General features: G+C 35.2%; 1 long non-coding RNA gene across 2 annotated transcripts in view; it reads right to left on the bottom strand.

Moving 5' to 3' along the window:
• Nucleotides 1-5,503: 5,503 nt before the first annotated feature.
• The window catches only part of LOC138693325 (uncharacterized), a 100,043-nt gene continuing 83,644 nt past the window's right edge, over nucleotides 5,504-21,902 (bottom strand). Inside the window, exons 3-4 of one of the 2 annotated variants that reach the window (XR_011330287.1) lie at nucleotides 13,577-13,901; nucleotides 5,504-5,829 (exon numbers count right to left, since the gene is read on the bottom strand). This is a non-coding gene — a long non-coding RNA (uncharacterized lncRNA). The remainder of the gene's footprint in view (nucleotides 5,830-13,576; nucleotides 13,902-21,902) is intronic. The other variant, XR_011330286.1, reaches the window with a different exon arrangement.

The following is a 21,902-nucleotide window of genomic DNA, read 5'->3' as shown; positions in this document are numbered from 1 at the left end:
GCTAATATTTCAGACTATTACAATTAAATGTGTTCCACAAATCTGGAAACGTTTTCCACTTAGAAATAAGTGTATATAAAAGCAGTTCTTGCAGCTTGCCCATGCAATGTATTCTGTGGTATCTGTAGGTCTTGGGCTGTAGCAGGATCTTCATCAGGAGGTGAAGGTGGACATTGAACATTATTTTGTTCTCCCATTTCTCATGCTGAGTTGTGTAGCACTGCTAAGGCAACAATGTAAGTCTTTGTGTTCTCAAGGCTAGTGCAGAATCCTCTCAATAAACACCTAAACCTTTGTTTCCACACACCAAAGCACCTTTCAACTACATTTCTTGTCAGTATGTGTGAACAGTTGTACCTTTCTTCTCTTGTGTCGGAGTTAAGAGAGGAGTGAACAAGTAAGGCGTACAAGGATAGCCTGAATCTCCAAGCAGACGTCCTTCAAATTCGCCTCCTTCGAACCTCTGTTTAATTCGGCTCTCTCAGAAGATTCTGCTATCACGTGTACTATCTCTCCAACATACAACGATGTAATGATTAGAACCTAGAGGAAGTATTACTTACAGGGAAACGCACGATGTAGTATAGCTAATGTTTATGAACCGAGGACTGTCGCACGCATCACTGTGCAGGCAGGAGTAGTGCCGGCGCAGCTTAGTACAACGCAGTCAAAAGCTATCAACACGTGTCTTCAGAATGCCGGGACCAAAAGTACGCAAGATAGAATCACAGCAGGAATCTCCTTCACAACTACTTGAACAAACATTTCGAAGATATGTGTGACTCGTTTATTGCTTCAAATATTCAGTTAAACAAATTAGAAAACGCGAAACTCCGTGACTTTTCAGAAAAGTACACTCAAAGACAAATTCCTAAAGAAGGAACACTGCGGAAGAAGTATGTGCAATATGCATATTAGAAATGTCTGCGTGAAGTGAAGTGTAAATTACAAAATGAGAAGATATGGGTTTCTATAGATGAAAGCATGGACTCCATTGGACGCCACGTTGAAAATGTGGTTGTGGCTGCCCTTAGTGCGGAATGTTGCTGTAGACCCTGAGTGAAGTGTTAGAGAGGGTTAATAATTCCACCATATGTGAACTTTTTGATACTGCTATGGAGTTGCTATGGCCATCATGTGTGCTATTTGAAAATGTGTTACTATATGTTACAGATGCTGCAAGCTATATGAAGAAATCTCCTAAGTTTCTTGAAACACGTTATGATACACGTTACATGTCTTGCACATGCATGTCATAGTTCATTGCAACGCATCAATACGTAAATAATGTTATTACCAGTAGGCCTATGTCAAGTACAATGAAATATTTAGATCTCTTAATGAGAATAAATTAGAATTGCACTTTGTATGCTTCATAGCTAATCACTGGAAACTAGTCAAAAGGACGCACAAATAATGAGACTTTCATGTATTACTTCATTTCTTATGAACCAAACTGCACTATTGCCAGCGTCACGCTGTCTATCATTATTTGCCCCATCCCTCTCAAAGCAGGTATGCTGTGTTGCATACTAAGCTGATAGCAATACTTTTCCCGGGGCCTACTAATGATGCAGCGCATATCACTTGCACATTGAGAGAGAAGTAGCCCTTCCTGTTTATGTAGTATTGGGACATCTCTCCTGGTACTTTCTTTATTTTAATGTGAGAGCAGTCAGTAGCTCCAATCACATTTCTCATGCCACATATTTCACGGAGTTGTGCCATGACAGTCTGCTGTTCTGCGTTGCTTGTAGGCATTCTGATAAAATCTTTCGATCTTCTTGCCAAAGCAGTGCCTACTCTGTAGCAGATATTTGATACCGACTGTTGGCTTAAGCCAGTGATCGTCAACTCAACTGAAAATGGGCAAGGGCGCTCAGCACTGCTTCTGTGCAGGGAAAGCGTGCATTACCTCGTGCTCGGCATTATACAACCCTATCTGCCGTTCAGTAGCGGCTCTTGACAGAAGCTAGCTGCAATGTTGAATAGAAGTAGTAGGCTATGTCTCAACAGTCATCAGGAATTTCATTCACAGTTTCAAGAGTTTAAAGTATGATGTCAGATTTCAAGATTTTCATAGCCTAGCATTAGGAAGAATCGTTCTTTTTCTGGAACTTTTCCAAGAGTTTCGTTTCCAAGAAAGTACTTAGTTTCAAAGAACAGTTCAGAAATAACAGCAAGCGTCTGACATAATGTAATAATCACCAAAATGTTATATTGTTTCGGAACTAGTTCCATTTTCAAAAATCTTTCATAGTCGACACTTTCGATTAAAGTGTCCTTTGGAAGACGCAAAGTATCACTTTTCCGTTGCACAGTCGACACTTTGGTGCAAAGGAACACTTTGGATGAAAGTGTAGTTCCGACCACACTTTGAGCCGAAAGTGGCACTTTGTATAAAAATGGCGGACGTCTTGGAAGTTGTCGATTATTAGAACGTGCGGAAGAGATGGCACAATTAGTGGACAATGTACAAATTAGAGATAGGCCTAAAGACAATCCCGTGGAATTTTATAATGATATAGAATTAAAAAAAAAACGGTTCCGATTTAATAAAGAAACTTATTGAGATTGCTTATATTTTCGATGACTGGTTGACAAAAACAAATAATAGACGTTTGCCAGTGCCTCCAATAATAAAGTTATTGACCGCATTAAAATTCTATGCTACAGATATGTACCATACATTAATATATATAATATTATAGTTCAGGTATTTCTGTAGTAACATTCGCATATTTATAACCTCAATTCGATGAAGTGATATGTAGGTAGATAAACCTATATAACCTATTTTTTATTACTGAAACGAATTTTTTAACTTAAATAATATTAAACTAACTTCAATCTAAATTAGCATTGAGAGACCTCACGTGCCTGCCTTCTAAGCAGATTCCATAATTATATTGGGTTTAAAATGATTTTGATTTTTGTTGACTACCTGTATTTTGAGATAAGATTTATCATGATGTTGATATAATCATTACTGTTTTGATACCGGTAATATATATTTTCACGCCAGTAAGCAATACATCTACTGTCTCTAGTTCATGTGCAGTCATAACCTCACCATGAAATGAGATCTCATACTATTAGGCCTATTTTGTTTTGCATTGTAGAAACATTTGGCATTCAAAATATTCCTGAACAGCAGGCAATAATGGAAACGAGAGAGAGAAAGTAGTAGTAGTAGTAGTAGTAGTAGTAGTAGTAGTAGTAGTAGTAGTAGTAGTAGTAGTAGTAGTAGTAGTAGTAGTAGTAGTAGTAGTAATAGTAATAATAATAATAATAATAATAATAATAATAATAGCAGTAGTAATGTGTTTATCTCATTCTTTTTTTACTTCTATTCACTATTCACGAAAAAGACAAAAATGAAAATAACGATATATCAATGAAGCAGATACGTACAAAACCTAACCTAACGATATAAATTTAATGATTATATATACACAAAACTTAACCTACTCAGTCCAACTTAACCTAACTATATAAACTAATAGAAGATATGTAGGCTACAAAAATCTAACCGAACTGTATAAATCAGTGGAACGGATGCATACAAACTTAGCGACATAAATCAATGAAAAAGATATGTACAGAACCTAATCTAACAATATAAATTAATGGATCAGTTATGTACTGTACAAAACCTAACCTAATTTCACCAGCAGTATCACTAACTATTTAATAAAATGTTATATATCTGAACTGACTGAAATAATCTAAACTATCGGCAACAAAAACTAGAAACTGAAATAAAACAACTTTAAATATATATTTTCTTCCTCATGCAATCAATAGGCTCCCAATTCAAATCACAAGCATTGTAATTTGTAGGTTATACGTCATTAATTTGTTATTGTTTGTTCACTTGTTTTGAAAGGCATTGTGGGACTTCTATTACCAACCAAATTGTAACTCTACACTTTGCTGGCATAAAGTGACACTTTTTGAAGTGCACTTCTTCAATCGTCTATGAATACCACTAATATGAAAGTGTCACTTTGCAAAGTGGTGATATAAAGTGTCGACTATGAATACCAGCCTTAGACCATAATGCAATTCGAACCACGACAGCTGTTACAGTCAGGTGTAACAGTAATTTATACAAACCATAAAACATCGCAATAATATGATCATTCCTCCTGTTAAATAAGGGAAATTACTACTACCATACGTGATATTAGTCTCTATTAAAGCTTCTTAATTTATTTGTAATAAACATTGAGATTAGTTGCGCTCATTTGCACTGTTGTTACCGTAGTCATTCATTCATAGTGTTCTGCCCAAGGGCAGGTATTTCACTGCAAATCCATCATTCTCCAGTCTTTCTATTTTCTGCTTTCCTCTTAGTCTCTGCATATGATCCATATAATATCTTAATGTCGTCTATCATCTGATATCTTCTTCTGCCCCAAACTCTTCTCCCATTCACCATTCCTTCCAGTGAATCCTTCAGAAGACATATGTTACAATATACAAATTTTATAACACAATACAGTGCAGTATATAAATTTGTGTAATTTCTTCCATTTTATATAGTAAAACAGTGACTTTGAAATAATAATAATAATAATAATAATAATAATAATAATAATAATAATAATAATAATAATAATAATAATAATAATAATAGGCACAATCTCACAATTTGATTTTCTTTTCATTCTTCTTGCTATATTAATAGCAAACAATGTAACTGAAGCTGATTCACCAATCAGATTGATTATTTAATATTGAAATGCGCCCTGCAAATTCATTGTAGTAAAAAATTTCGCTCCCCTTCCAACATACTCAATTCTGAAGGAACTACTGTACACCCAAGGAAAACATTTAGGCTGGAACTGTTATGGTCTCTGAGAGAGTATCTGGAGTGTTCCAGACAAGATAGTTGGATGGTACGTTACACAGTACTCCATTTCCTATAAGTAAGATTCTCCATTTCCTATAAGAAAGATCCTGTCAGAAACTCCTACTGTTATTTTGGAATAGGGTGTTCCGACCTATAGTTCTTTTTCTGGAACTGTTATTTTCTCGGAACTGTTTCGAAAGCACTGTTATGTTATTTTTCCCTATCTCTATCATAGACCTATCTACTGTGGATGTAGATTGTGCTCCTGCTTAGTTTCAGCTAGAAATGACAGACTGATAGTGTGATAATGAACTGAAGATGATATATGTACTGTATAAAAGCAGGAAAAAGTCTGTGTGATTTTTATTCACATTTTCCATTAGTCAGATTTCTCAGGCTTCATCAGCAGCTTTCGACAGACTGTGCATGTTATGTTCGGATCCACATACATATACGAACATTGTTTTCTTTAATGAAAATAAGTAAATCCCACCACAGAACTAGCTAATTCATCTGACTACAATCTACAAATTTTCTCAGTTCATGCACAACCATATTATAGTGCATAATACTGAGCAATCAGTACGTAATAAAGAGGCTAAAAATCTCATAAAATTAGCATTACAGAAGATCAGGAAATATTTTTACTAATGGTCATGCATTAACAAAATGAAAAGAAAAAGTAGAAATTTAAAATGCAGTATAGTATTTAGTTTTATTCAGCTTTCATTTCATCCCTAACTCATCAACCAATTGCTTTCATACATGTAAATACCAGTATTAGGCATTATTCACATTACTTTAAGTTTAATTTGATCAGAATGAGAAACATTTATTATCACGAAAAAGCAGCCACCATCGCAAGCCTCCGCTGTGCCCATGGCAGCAAAACACGAGCGCAGCGGGCTTCAGAGCTGGCTGAGATGACATCACAGGGCATCGAGTTGATGACCACTGACATTGTCTTGTATCTGTTAAAAGGAAAGGAAGTTAATACAGACCTACCTTACCTCCAGCAGAACATACTTATTCAAAATTACCAAAGTTATTAATTAATAATATTCTAATTACACATATATAAACACTAAATATAAACATTTACATAGAGATAAAAAATTTTACAGGAGAAAAAGTTCGTCCAAAGGGCTGGACTCTGGAAGAGTACCCAAAACGCTCATTGCATTTCCACGTTGAATAGCAATACTTAAGCATTGACGCAAATAAGTAGTGCAACGGCGATCACCAGTAATGGAGATCAAAATTTGGCCGATTTGAGATGCCAAAACTTTAGCATCATGACTCCAAGGACCGAAGGTCTCCACAGCAAATGGGACAAAGATATAATTGTCTAAAAGATGAGCATATTTATTGACTTTCTTCTTCACGGCTAATTCAGCAGCAGATGCTGCGCGTCTGGAGGTATTCGGCAAGTGAGATGGAGCTAGTGTGTCAACGCAAGTGGAGTCCCAAATTAAAGATTTTCCTCTAGACCATGGAATTAAGGTCAGACCATTGGGTCGTTTACCATCTGCGCAACTAATACCTGGTGGTTCCAAATGAGACGGGATGCCACAAGAAGTCAGAGATCTTTTAATGATATCATTGAGTGATGTATGTCTGGGAATCTGACCCTTGCTCCTCGCACAGCTGAGTGCATGATAACCGTAAATATCAGCAATTCCCCCGCAAATACATTGGTGTGGCTGGCAGAGTTTACAACCAAGGCGTAAAGCTATTGCGATTTTAAAGGATGTACTATCTATTAGGGTGCCGATGTGAGAAGAAGGTAATGCGTGTAACCAAGCTCCAGACTCACTCTCTTGCAGGGCTAGGAGACGTGCAATGTCTTGTTCGGATGTGAAAGAAGAAAGGAGTGTATCTAAAATTTTTTGGGAAAAGATAACGTCCCACTGTTTTTGAAATTCAGGATGGGCAGGAGGATGAGTGGTTTGTGAGGAAGTATACCAACTTGTCAGAGCATCACGCACATGGCAGATTTCAGCTGCATCACTGTATAAAGGAAAGAGTGATTTGATGCAACGGAAAACTCCAAAGGCAGAAGAAAGAAAAGCAGGTATACAAACGTCAGAAAGTTTCCGAATGCCCACACCACCAAATTTAATTGGGAGAGAGGCTTGAGTCCAACTAGTATTGGTAAAACTTATATTGAGGATCATTTCCAAACTGGATCGAAAAAGAGCATCAGCTTTATGTAGGAAAGTTGGAAGAAGCCATAAAGGAGTAGTATGCATAAAGTAAGTCACCTTAGGGATTAGAAAACAATTTTTAAGGAGATAATAAGAAATATGAGGATGTATTAGTTTTAAACGATCGATGAAATATTGCAAAGAAATTAGTTTTTCTTCAGCGATGTGATCAGCAGCTTCCAAAAAGACGGCAGGTAAGTGCAATGGATTGGGGGAAATTTCAGTATACGGATACCTCACTGACAATTATCTTCAAATACTAAAAAGGGCAGATTTGTCTGTGTCTGTCATCATCATGCTTACGAAAAGGCACTTTTCACTGTCAATTATTTATTTTGTGTACACAAGGTTGGAATTTTGGCAGAGCCTTCTTCAGTTACAAACCGGAGCATGAGCAGGTTTGGCAACTCTGAGTGGAGGCAGGAGATATACAGTGATGTTGATGTAATTGTGCTTGCTCATTGCTTTCGTTGTATGTAACGTGTGTTTGTTTTTTCAATATTACTTTATGCACAAAGGTAAGATCAAGATTCAGAGTAGTGATATAAATTACTATGGATTCGAAAATTGTGTTTTATTGCGATCAATTAGCTATACTTCAGAGTACGGCGTAAGTAGGCTACTTACATACAAAGACTTCCACTTAAAATAATTACAAAAAAATATGTTTTTATTGATAGTACAAATGTAAATAAATAAATAATATATTCCTTGCACCGAAAATAATAAAATCAATAATGCAATAAAGACGTAAGTTTCTACGCAGTATTCATAAGTTCCATTCAATTAACAAATTTGTGGCTAGCAAATTGACAGTGTTTTGCGACTTTATGGTGTTTCACCTGTAACGTGAAAGGTCTAGGATACATTTTAATATTATCTTAAGCGATTATCTATCGTGCTTTTCTATAAATACCGTATTTCAGATGCCCAGGAAGCCAGTTTTAGTTTGAACCTGGCCAGTGACTATAAGAATACTGTTATCCTAAATTATTTGTTACAAACTTTTCAAGATATAATTTTAAATAAATATAACTACAGAAAACAAGATAAGAATGTAAATTATGCAAATAAAATAAAAAGGTAAATAGAGGAAACTATTGAAATATTATAATAAAATATGAGGATGTAAATAAAGTTACAAATATAAAGATCTATGAAAAAATGAAGAAACATACCTTCAACATAATATGTAATAAAACACATCATTATCTATTAAGTATGTGCCATTTAGCATAAACTCAGTGAACTTTAAATCCTGTAAATACGAAGTGAAAAGAAACATGTTTATAACTAATTTATTACAAAAGAAATAATATTACTCAACAAACCTTGAAAAGAACAAATTGCGTGTATGCATCTACAAATTATAGGTAGTTCTGACATATTATAGCTCTTTACAATGAACTTGAAAATCAACGGCGTAACTTTATTGATATAGCAGGCGAGACCCAACAATTTGGCTAGATTTCTGGTACACCATAAACCACAAATAAGACTATAAAAATGTAGTTTATACAATATTTAATATTTAGAAGAATTGTCAATCATTTTGTCATTATTAATTACCGTAAAAATTGCCAAAGACTGCAGCCATATTTTCATTTGTTGTCTTGTTTTTATCGCCAACACGCACTTAGTTTATAGTACATCAACAATTAACATTTGGTACGACTGCAAACACACTTATATTGTAACATTAATTTACATTGAAAATCGGCATTAGCACAAACACGTGTTCTATGTGGTAGGCCTCTGGTTGACAGTTAATTATAGTGTTGCCGACGTATGGCTCTGGCTTGTAACTGAAGAAGGCTCTGAATTTTGGAGTAAGAGGGAAAAGAAGGTATCTGTGTTCTGAAATTTATCCCAGTTTCTGTCGAGTACACATCATCATGCTTACGAAAAGGCACTTTTCACTGTCAGTTATTTATTTTGTGCGTACAAGTTTGGTTTCAATAAAAGATATTCGTACTTTAAAATTAAATAAATTTTCATTCAGCTTTACATAATAAAATTATCGTATGCCTAAGCAATACATATCTCATTTTGGGCCCATGTACGAAGTGCTGCAAGAACTTGCATGATACTGCTCCATCTCTTGGATCTTTTATGATGTCATCTCTTACAATATCTACGTATTCTTTGCTGAATCTATATTTTCCTCTAAACTCGTTATCACTTAACAAGAAGGGGTCCACACCTGTGGAGTAGTCTAACGGTCAGCGCGTCTGGCCGCAAAACCAGGTGGCCCGGATTCGAATCCCGGTTGGGGCAAGTTACCTGGTTGAGGTTTTTTCCGGGGTCTTCCCTCAACCCAATATGAGCAAATGCTGGGTAACTTTCGGTGCTGGACCCCGGACTCATTTCATCGGCATTATCACCTTCACTTCATTCAGACGCTAATAACCTAGATGTTGATACAGCGTCGTAAAATAACCCAATAAAATAAAATAAATAACAAGAAGTGATCTTGACGTAATTTATATAACTTTCTTTTCCTGTTTTTACATTCAGGATTTAGGGCTTCAATTACATCCATATTCAACAAATCGTGCATTAAATTGAAGTCCATTTTGTAAATAAACACACCATTCACAAAGAACGACAAACTGCGCGTATAGACATGTACAAGATGACAATTGTCAGCACAGCTGATCGGTGAGAACAATATACTCGCAAAAAAAATGTAAAAGTTGACAGTTGCCAGAACAGCTGATGGGTGACGGCATGTATATAATGGCTGTATAAGGCCTCAGCATTGTATAACTTTTAGCATAGGGAGTTATAACAGGTGTATTGGCGAGTGGGCTTGTACGCGGTTTATTAGTAACATTTCATGTTGCAGCTCCGTATATACCTGTTATAATATTTATACATCGTTTATTAGTAAAACCGTAACAGGATAATTTTATTAATTACACGCGAATATAATTACTTGCGGAACAAACCCCTCCCTGTCTTTAGACTCGGTATGATTTCCTGTCTTCCTTCTCTTGAAGGACGCATTATAACAAAATCGAAAAATAATGTCATTGAGAGGGGGGGAGGGTTAGACGCATTACATTATAATAGAAACATAGACTCTACTTTCTCACCCATACTTATTTATTTTTTTCTATGTGTTCTCTCCTCCAGAGATATAAGTTCTTTGACAATATTTACAACCGCAAGCACAATATCTATGGCTCTCTAAAAACTAGATATCATCATCCGCCATTTTAATATTTTATTTTAATATTTCGATTAAATTTATTTTAATATTTCAGTTAAACAAAACAAACAAAACAAAAGACAAAAGACAAATAGAAAACCTACATCAAGAACTCAACAAAATACACCCCAAATTAAAGTATACAGTAGAAATGGAACATAAGCAAGCTATAAACTTCTTAGACATCACCATAACCAAAACAAATAACAGACACGAATTCAAAATATACAGGAAACCCACTACAACCACAACACATATACACAATTCATCAAATCATCCCATACAACATAAACATGCAGCTTTCCGTACAATGACACACAGATTAATTAATATACCAATGAACAATGACAACTACACTGAAGAATTAAACACAATAAAATATATAGCACAAGACAATGGATACAACCCTAACATAACAGACACACTAATAAAAAAGGCAAAACAAAAACAGAACAAACCAACACAAACAGCACGCGAGAATAAATACGTAACATTAACATATCGCAATACCAATACTCACAAAATTGCAACTTCATTCAGAAAACTAAAGTACAAAATTGCATACAAAACAAATAATACAACACAGAAATACTTAAATAACCACAATAAACATTCAAATAAATATAATTCAACTGGAGTTTACAAATTAAAATGCAATAGTTGCCCACATTTTTACATAGGACAGGCAGGAAGATCCTTTCATACAAGATATAATGAACATATTAAAGCTATAACCAAACCTTACATCACATCAAATTATGCAGATCACATTATCAACAATAATCATGACTACAATAATATAGAAACAGATATGGAAATTTTACATATCACACCAAAAAGTTCACAATTAAACATCCTAGAACAGTACGAAATATATAAGAATACAATAGCACACCCACAATATATACTTAACACACAACTACAGTTCGATACGCACACATTATTTGACGTCATAATACATCATAACATACAAACAGCCAACCCCCACCATAGGAGCAACACACCCCCACCCCCATCATCGACAACTGCACATCGCAGAGTCAAGATCAGTGGTTCAAGAGACACTGAAGACGACAACACATAGCGTCGAAACGGGCCGTCTGTCGAAGGTAAACACTTTTTTAACAATTTTAACACTTTTAACGTATGACAAAGTAAATTTTATGAATTTATTTTAATATTTTAATTATATTTATTTCAATATTATAATTACATTTATTTTAATATTTATTATTACATTTAAAAATACACGATTAACTAAAACAATTTAAACGATACAAATATGTTGTAATCAGATTTTAAGTCAGAGCGAAAATGTCAGTATTAACAGACAAAAGGTTTTGTGTTCTTTGCCAAGTGAAAATATGTTATTTAACTCGCCATAACTTGAAAGCAAGTAAAGATTTTGAATAGTGGCAACTTTCAAAAGTAATTTGCATTCTTTCTCAACATTTCACTCGCTTTGACCCCCATCTAACATGGAAAATAAAAGTTTGCCGCTAACTAACTTCTGAAGGTGTAAATGTCCATTTTGAACAGATCACTACGAAATAAGTTTTTTTTTTTTCAAGCTTTAAAAAAGGATTTTGATTTCGAACTTTTTTCTATGCTTTCCTCAGACATTGACCCATCAATCATACAAACAACAGTACGATTGATTGACTATTATAGGAGCTACGATATGATACCCCGCTGCATACCGAAATTTTCGTCTCCGCCACCACTGCGAGTATTTCACGTTGGTGTGGGGAAACATGCGAATTTCGTTGCTGCTGCATACGAGAAATATTCGTCACCGCCACCACTGCGAATAATTTGCGTAAGTGTGGGGAGACCTGTACATGGTGATTCCAAAAGGACTATATACAACTTTGTAAGCTTATAGAAATTTATTTAGAAAACATAGGCCCGGTTGCAGAAATGCAAATCAAATCAGTCCCTGATCGCCAATCAGTTGATGTCTGATTTATTTGATTGTTCATTGTGTTGCACAAACGTGAATCTCCAATCAACTTGTCTCAATTTACTAATTGCTGATTTGAGAAAGAAATACATTTGACAACAGCGCTATTTAGCAACCATAACCAATTTGATGCCCTTTAAAAGTCGTGAAACGAATGCATCAAGTGGGCGGTGACTAGGAAAACAAGTGAATGTTCAAGTGAATGTTTTGCTGTTTTGTTGCTTTTTGTAGAAAGGAAACAGGCGGATTCTATTTGTATATAGACTACAATATAGTGAAACAAAAATAAACGTGAGGGGGCTTCTGTTGTGGGATTTGCTAGGGGAGTCGACAAGAAATTGGAATATGCATAGCCTCCATAACCCAAAATAATTCCATTTCCCATCTCTCTATTTACAAATGGAGCTCGTAACCCACTCATTAAAAATATTGTGTTGTCATGTGTAGAACCCTGCCAAAGGGCTACAACATACCAGAATTTCAATGATGGTGTAGACTACATATTGCCTGTATATTCACAGAAAAGAAACCTTTTCTATTTCGATAAAGTTCGGCATCATTTCAACCATGTGATTGGATGGGGATGTGAGCAGTCTATACAACCAATATTAGGCTACTCTTGGAAATCCTGACATGACTGAAAATTCTCTCTGGATTTCAAATCATTTCCTGTTTGAAGTTTGGGGATTTATGAGACCCTGCCATAACAAAGCAATTTTGTACGTAACATTCCTAACTACTGGGCAAATAGTTGATTTGTGGACCCTAACAAGATAACCCAAGACCGCCTGAAAAATTCCAACAGCATAAAATCTCAGCATTATAAAACTTGGTTCATAGGAGAAAGTGGAAGATTTCAATTTGTCTGTCTGCATATATTTGTTTCAATTTTTTAAAGTAACAAAACACACGAATCCTTACTTAACCTAAATCTTTGCCCAAATTCTCTATCATTATACATAAGAACAATTCATGTCTATCATGGAAACGCCTTCTTCTTAATAATATTTTTTTTCATTCTAAAATTTCTTCATCAGAAGAATCCATTATGTTGAAAACAATATTGTTACGCTATAACTATTTACTATATAATTACAGTAACTGCATGCATTATAAACAGAACAACATAAATAGCCTCCTTGATCGATTATCAGTGACTTAACCAGCAAAAATCTGTTGGTCAAATCTGATGGAAGACTGATCTCCGATCAAACACTGATTGTTCTTTCTACAACAGAAATAGAACTCCTTGATTGCCAATCATATTTTGATCGGTGTTTCTGCAACCGGGCCATACAGATTTAGTTTTAATGCCATGTAATAGCAAAACTCACCAAGTTTTCACTCAATGTGGTTCAATGTGACGTCCATTAGTCATGCGGCAGACATCCCACCTGAACTCAATTTCTTGCCAAACTCACTGCAGCATATCCGGCATCACTAACTCAACTGCGGCGGTGATTCGGTTTCTGAGCTCAGCGAGATTGGCAGGTAAGGGTGGAATGTACACGACTGATGTGGCCATGATGTCGGTCCTCCACGACTAATCCACCGACCAGGAAACCTCAAGTCGAGAAAATCACGGATGTTTTGGAGGCAGTATGGAGGTGCATCATCCTGCTGAAATTGGATTTCCCCTTCTTGATCATCTTCATCTACCTGTGGGATGAGAAAATGTTGTAGCATATCCAGATGGACAAAATCATTGATAGCTTTTTCCTGGAAGAAGAAAGGGCTGTACACTATAGTTTTACTTAAGGCACAAAACACATTCACTTTTGGGCTGTCACGAACATGTTGCAGTTGGAGATGTGGAGGTTCAGAGTCCCAGATCCTGCAGTTATGGGTATATGGGAACCTTTCATGTGTAGTGGCAGAATTCACAACCAGAGCACAGCAGGTCCTACATGGCGCGCTAATGTGCTTCTGCTCCGTTGTTGACATTGCTGGAAGTTTATTTCCGAATACAACTTTGCGCTCTCTATTATTTTATGTGAAATTGTGAAAAATGGAGAATTACAATGAATGGAGTTTATCTCAATTGAAAAATGAATTACGCAGAAGGAAAGCGAAAATTCATGGCAAGAAAGTAGATCTTGTACAGAGGTATGTAAAGTTTTATATTATTACATTTACATTATTACTAAACTGAGGATCGGATTGAATTTAAATTCAGTGAAAGTATTTCCTATTTAAAGTCTGATATGTCGCTCAATTGCGATAAGAGAGGCACAACTCAAAATTTTTCATTTTTGAGATTCTTACAAAAAGAACTCCGAAAGTAATATATTTTTATCGTGAATAACGACAAATACATGATTACATTATTTTTCCCCCAGATGGCAGATGTGTCTTCATTAAATTGTTTTAATCTAACAAAATCATTACAACAACAAAGACTTAATTTTAGTTGCTACGAAGCATTGAAACTGAAACGCTTAAATCTTTTCATGAAGAGTGACAGAATTTATGTTGCGTCTTTTCACTGAATAATTTTTTTTCAGTGGCAAGGAATTATTCTGCGTTGTGTCATTATTTTAGATAAGTAACAAACACTTATTTAACTTCCCTTATCATCAATAAGCTTACATTTAATATTGTGACGGTAATTATGATTAAAACTATTTTAATTTAATAATTATTTAATGTTATGTCTATCTATTTGAAAAGTATAATAACGTTTCACCTTTATTTTTTAATAGGTTTCGTAATTTTTTTTACACGGAAATGAGTCAATTACGTTCCTATCTAATTCTAAAGCTGTCAAAACAAACATTTTTAGAAAATGATGTCTGGCAGCCGGTTACTCAAACACAACTCGAAGGTTTGTTCAATAATATACTGCAGATTTGATCAAGATGAACAGTGTTAATGCCCTGATTAAAAATTTAAAAGAAATAACAGTGTCCCTGTAAATGAAATAAGTTTAAAATATGTAACATGAATAATGATCTGCCTGTTATTTACAGAAAGTAAGCAGGCTAGTGTAAATGATGCTGATGCAGATTGTAAATATAATGTTTTTAATTTAACATTTTTGACTTGAAAACAACTGATGTCACCTGTTTCAGTTGGGATGTGAGAGAAGCAGAAAGAGGTGTCAATGAAATAGGTATCTGTGTACTTAACTTCTTGAAGAAAAATAAAAAATGTCGGCTAAAGACATAAACATAATTTTCTATACTGATCATTATTGAGGACTTCTGTTCTAAGGTTCATGATCCATCTGTACATGTTCACTGTATCCAAATTCCAAATCTGAAATCCATTATCCATAAATTGTTGATAATTGGAAACACTCAGGACGAAGATGATAGTGCCATTTCAATATCGAGGACGAAGTAAAACGCGTGTTAAAAAGTAGTCCGATTTACACTCCACATCAGTTTGTCTCTATTGTTAAAGCTGCAAAGAAAACAGGACGGACCTACAAAACTAAAGAAATATCCCATAAAGACTTTTTCAATATCAAGAATCTAGGAACAAGTTTACAAGAACGCAAATTACTTCAGGAACACAAGGAAAATCAACGAAGTAAAGGTTTTGACAGTGCATCAAAGTCATCCATTGTCATTTTTCTACAAAACATTCTATTTCGACGAAGAATTTCAAGAAGTACAGCTAAAAAAATGTCCTTCAAGAATTAAAACCAAAACCGAGATTCCAGAATTGCCACAAGTTTATAATGAAAAAATAGGTATAAGTGAGAGGAAAAAGGCAGATTTATTAGATCTGATTAAACCGAATCACATTCCAAGCTTCTATAAAGAATTCTTTGAATCTCTGAAAGTGTAGACAGGTGTTGTGAACTGTATTCAAAGTGTTGTGCTGTAGTTCATATTTACTGGGCAATTTATTTCTAAAATAATTGTGTGTAAAGAATTTTAGATTTTGTATAATGCTTTCTCAATCTAGATTGTTGCTATTATATTATTTTTTCTAATATAATTCATAGTCGTGTATTTAAAAATAGTCTTTAAATTATACGGTTAATTATAAAGTATTATTTTCATAAAAAGTTATTATATCTTTGCTAAAATTTAAATTTATTAATGAATGTCACAGAGCATCCTTTAATATTATTGTGTAATGACATGCCAATAAATTAATCCATTGCATTACTTTATCGAAAAATTACTTTTCTACAAACACAATAATTGTGCAGTTATTGTACAATTGCAATAATTGTAGAAATATAATACATGTGCAAAATTGCATTCCGTTTGGAAAAAGCATGGGCCTACAATTTGGTTTTTAAGAATATGAACGTTTTAAAATGCTTCTCCTGTAAAATTAACACTTTTTGAGTTGTGTCACTCTTATTGCAAATGAGCGATGTAGGCCTAACATTTGGTAAAAAATATTCTTGATTCAGGCTGAAAGATTACGATGTAACTTTCAACCAAGTGACATCATTCCCAATGAAGATGATAGGCTTACATTCGAAATGGATTTACCACATCCTTCTTTGTATCGAGATTTAATAGTGTTAATGTACTTCCTACCATATCAGACGACTGCATAAAGATTTATTTGCAACTGTGTGAAAAACGAGACTGTGATATGGAGATGAAAATGTATAAAGAAAAATATTTATTGTTTGTTCATATGGCATCAGTGTACGTTTTCTTTTATAAAAAGCAGAGTTGCATCCTCATATAAAAGTAATAGAGTTTACAATGTTGATGTGAAAGTGAAAGACTCTTTAATTGACGAATTCGAATGTGCAGCAGGAATGGGACCAAGTGCGCATTGCAAGCATGTATGCAGTATTATGTACCAGTAAGATTCAGCATTCCACAAAGTGAAGAAGTTCAAGGGCTCTCCAGTAAAAACATCATGTTTGAATATAAGTGAGACAAGAACCTCAAAATCATTTTCTCAATTTGACCCCAGATCACTTAACCTACGTTCCTCTGCATCCTACCTCAGTTACTTTAGAAACCTGTCCATTAACGTTTCTCCTAATTTTCCAACTAAATTTCCTCCTCCTATATTGCAGCTTTATTCCCCATCAAATGTAAGAGCATTTTATAATGTCAGTCACCTGAAAAATTATTTTTTATTTCACATAAACTGATTGATTTGAGTGCAGATTAAACAAGGAAAATAGAAGAAGCAACAAGAGTTCAGGTATCTAATCATCTATGGATTAAACATCGGTCAGTGAGAATACCAAGTTCAACATTTAAGAGAATTTGTCACTTAACTGAGAGAACAAATTTGTGAAATCTTTTGCAAACTATGAAAATTGGTCAGAAATATTTTCAAAGCCCACAGAGCAGGCAAAAAATATCAATCTGTGGCTGTCAAAGAATCTCAAGACATATTTGGAAGTGTAACATCTCTCATCAGCAATTCACATCCATTCATTTGTGCTTCGCCTGACTGGGTGATAAGTGAAGAAATATTAGAAATTAAGTTTCTTATTCCGCCAAGGACAGTGTAATATCCCCAGAAACAGTTGACTTTTTATATCTTTGTGATGTGAGTGGTTAGTATGTGATGAAAAGAATTCATCAGTATTTTTATCAGATACAGGGGCAGTTATTTTGCAGTGGCAGAAAAATATGCAAACTGCACGCATTGTATTTTCACCTGATATAATTAGAAACATTAAATCCAGACGTTAAGGGAGAGTGGAGAATTAGGACCAATTCTGAACTACAAAAACTATATAAAGATCCAAGTATTGTCACTGATATAAAAATTAGACGGCTGGAGTGGCTGGGCCACATTATCAGAATGGACAATAATAATATTCCTAAAAGATTACTAGATGCCACGCTAAGTGGTAAAAGAAGAGCAGGAAGACCTAAACTACGATGGTTGGATGATGTTCAGGATGATCTAGTTAAAGCAGAAATTAAGAGATGGAGACGGAGAGCCCTAGAAAGGGAAGATTGGGCGGCAATTTTTAAGGAGATCAAGGCTAAACTAAAAGGGCTGTATGACCACAGATGATGATGATGGTGATGAAATCCAGACGTTTGAGATGGGCAGGGCATATAGCACATATGGACGAATCCAGAATTGCATATAGAGTGTTAGTTGGGAGGCCGGAGGGGAAAAGAGCTTTGGGGAGGCCGAGACATAGATGGGAGGATAATATTAAAATGGATTTGAGGGAGGTGGGATATGGCAATAGAGACTAGATTAATCTTGCAGAGGATAGGGATCGATGGTGGGCTTATGTGAGGATGGCAATGAACCTTCGGGTTCCTTAAAAGCCATTTGTAAATATGTAAGTAAATAAGGCAGAAAAGTATGCATATTAGAACACGCCAATTTGACCACAAAATATATATATTTATTTATATAAATAAATGGAAATTTAAAAATGAAGTTTTAATAAGCAAATGTGTGTGTGTGTGTGTGTGTGACTAATGCCTACCCATTTCACTTGCGTGATTCGGATTCCGCATACTGCGGATAGAAGGCAGAACTGTGACACCACTTCAGCGGGCCACGTAATGCATGATGTGTATCTGTGTAGAATTATGTCGTGTATTAGGGTGAGTGTATGTTAAGTGTTTGTGTAAGTGTAGTGTAGAGAATGGGTGAGGATGATTATGAAGGTGAGGAAGGGAGAAGGGGAAACCCACTGCCGGCACGTAGCCTACTCCTGTCAAATAGCACCAAGGGGGCTGCCAGGATTAACATCCCCATCCAACAGACAAATCACTATTAACAGTGGCATATGCCTTCCCTTCATATGCACTACGGAGAGATTTGGGATTTAACCCAGGCATATTGGTGAACAGTTTGGTGATTAGAAGTTGTACACCACCATTTTACCAAATTTTACAAGAAAATGTCTGACCCCACCGGGAATCGAACTCGGGCCAGCTAGTCTGGAGGCAGACATGCTACCACAGAGCTAACTCGGCGGACTTAGTAAGCAAATGTATATGAGGTAAATAGTATTGAAATTAAAAGCAAAGGGAATTAGAACACTATCTGTAGAATTATGGTTGATGTTCGTAAATGAAGCTGTAAAAATATAGTTGCAATAAGCAAGTATGTATGAAGTAAAAGGTATTGTAATTAAAAAACAAAGCGAAATTGACTTTGAAAATATATATCTAGATTTATAATATATATGTCATGTGTCATGGCGTCGGGGTCTAAGACATCCTATCTAGAACATGCGTTACAGAATGTGTACTGGTTCGAGTCCTCATGAGGTTAGAAATTTTCTCACGAAGTTTCGGCCAGTGCATGGGACCGGCGCCCACCCAGCATCGTGATGCACTTGGGAGCTAGGATAGGTAGCGAAAATCTGGTTTCGCAAACCAGCTATAACGGCTGGGGGAATCATCACGCTAACCACACAATAACTCCATACTGGTTGGATGATCGTCCACCTCTGCTTCGGCATGTGGACGTGAGGCCAGCAGCCGGCTGGTCGGTCTTGGCCCTTCAGGGCTGTAGCACCATGCATTTACTTTACTATATAATATACATGCAATTTGTTCGCTTGTTGTTAAGTCCTCTATTCATTCCACAAAGCTATCTCACATATTAGTTCACACGCTGTACTGTACATTGGTCATTCTCACGAAACCCATCACATTTCTTTCCCTTGTAGATATTTCTGTAATGGTTTGTAACTTGAAAAATGTCTCTTTTGCAAGTAATATAGGACTGTTACACCCTAAACATATGTCGATATCACATTTTCTTACTGCCATGCATAGCTAAGTATACCCAAACATGTGGACACCATGGATCCCTGCACTACAAAATATAAATTTCAATGAATATCACTTTTACAAAAGCGAGTAATTAACAATTTAAATACAGAGATGAATGTTCAATTATAATACATTTATGTCAGCACAATACTATATAGAAGTTTTAGAAAATGTGGGCTGACGATTTCTCGTCAAAATAAGAGACAGCCCAATAAATTCTGTAACAAACAAGGTGAACAAAGTAGTTACAGTTCAACTAATGTGATATTAACAGCACCTTGTCCTACAAAGAGCAGTCCATTCATTGGAAATTACTGTTAAGAATTACAATTACAAAAAAATAAATAAAAAAATAAACCAGAAAACTAAAGTGGAAATAATCCATCAGAATTGAAATAGTAGTTGAGAATAAAGGTATACCATACAGTTATTGGCCATTTAAGAAATTTTTTTTTCTTTGAACATGAATAAAGTGCGGAAGTAAAATAAAAAATTTTACTTTATTTATTGTATTTATTTAATTGAAATATACTCTTTCAAGTACCATACCATTTGATTAACACAAACTTATAGTGGTTGCATAACTGAGGTAGGACGTTTGATCCGGGGAGCATTCGTGTTTGGTGGAGGGATTGATCGTTTGGTATGTTGCTTGATTTGAATTGTGTTTGGAGTGTTGAAGTGCGATAATTTTGATCGCGAGACCACTCGTTTGGTGCAGTGGCGGTTCCTTTGACATGTTTCTTGGTTGTTATTACCAATTATTTTTGGAAAAGCGAAAATTAACAGAAAAATTTTGGCTACAGATTTATTATTATGTTTATATTATATTATATGACCAGCCTCATGGTCTAGTGGTCAGAGCTTCTGGCTATAGTTCATGAGGTTCCGGGTTCGATTCCCGGTTAGAGCACAGGAATTTTTCCTTAAAGGGGATTATTCCTGTGTTCGTCCATGGTCTGGAATTTAGGTTAAGTTTAGATTTAAGACCTCTCTTGGCACCACATTATCATAATCATCCTATCACATCATCGGGGTAATGTAACTCCGCCTTCCAGGCACCCCAACCTCAGAAGTGGGTTACAACTAAGCCATGGCCAGGAGAGAAGACCAGAAATGTCGAAAAGATAACCTGGTGGCATTGGATAAAAAAAAAAAAAAAACTATAAATCCGATTACAAAGAAACACATTGTATTGAAAAGTACGTTAAAGGAAGTAAACATTTCATATATAACAGTTTCTTAAAAGTATACAGTGTCACTACAGGATTGGTGTAGTTTTTATGCACGAGTTTTAGACTTTGTCATGGAACGAATGAATTTTCACTTGAAATTTTCCGCTTTGAAAGATAAGTTCAATGTGATGCTACTGGAACATTCGAGAGATAAAGACGATGAATTGCCAGTGCTTTCTCAGACACACAGCAATAAGCACTTGTGTGCCTAGTTCAAAATCAGCATTGAAAAGCAAGTGTTAAAGGGATATTCCATGAAAAAAGGACATTATTATGAATTTGGCATAATTATTTTTTTTCAGGTAAAAGTTTTGTAAAATGGTACATAAAACCCTGAATTTACTGCAGCTGTTTTCTATAAAGGGCAATGTAAAATGTACCTTATCTATTCTGACTGCCAATCTAAAGACAAAGAAGCTGTATTTGTGTTGATTGACTTTCTATATGATGAAATCATTCAATCAGGTGGTGATCAGCCGAAGTTAGAAATAATATGGAGTGATGGGCCATTGTCAGAATTTAAAAATAAGTCCATGGTAAAGATACTGCAAATACTTTCTGAGAAGTACAAGATAGCTTTTGCTTGGAAGTATTTTCATATTAGGAATAATAATCAAAAAGTTCTAAAACATTACTTTCATAAAAAATCAAAACCAAAATATTTTGAACTAGCCTCACAGGTTGTTACCAGTACCCATATCTATCACGTGGCAGAGGATCATATTATA

Source organism: Periplaneta americana, chromosome 17, assembly GCF_040183065.1.
Source record: "Periplaneta americana isolate PAMFEO1 chromosome 17, P.americana_PAMFEO1_priV1, whole genome shotgun sequence".
Classification (NCBI taxonomy): Eukaryota; Metazoa; Arthropoda; class Insecta; order Blattodea; family Blattidae; genus Periplaneta; species Periplaneta americana.
This window is presented reverse-complemented; position numbering and strand designations above follow the sequence as displayed.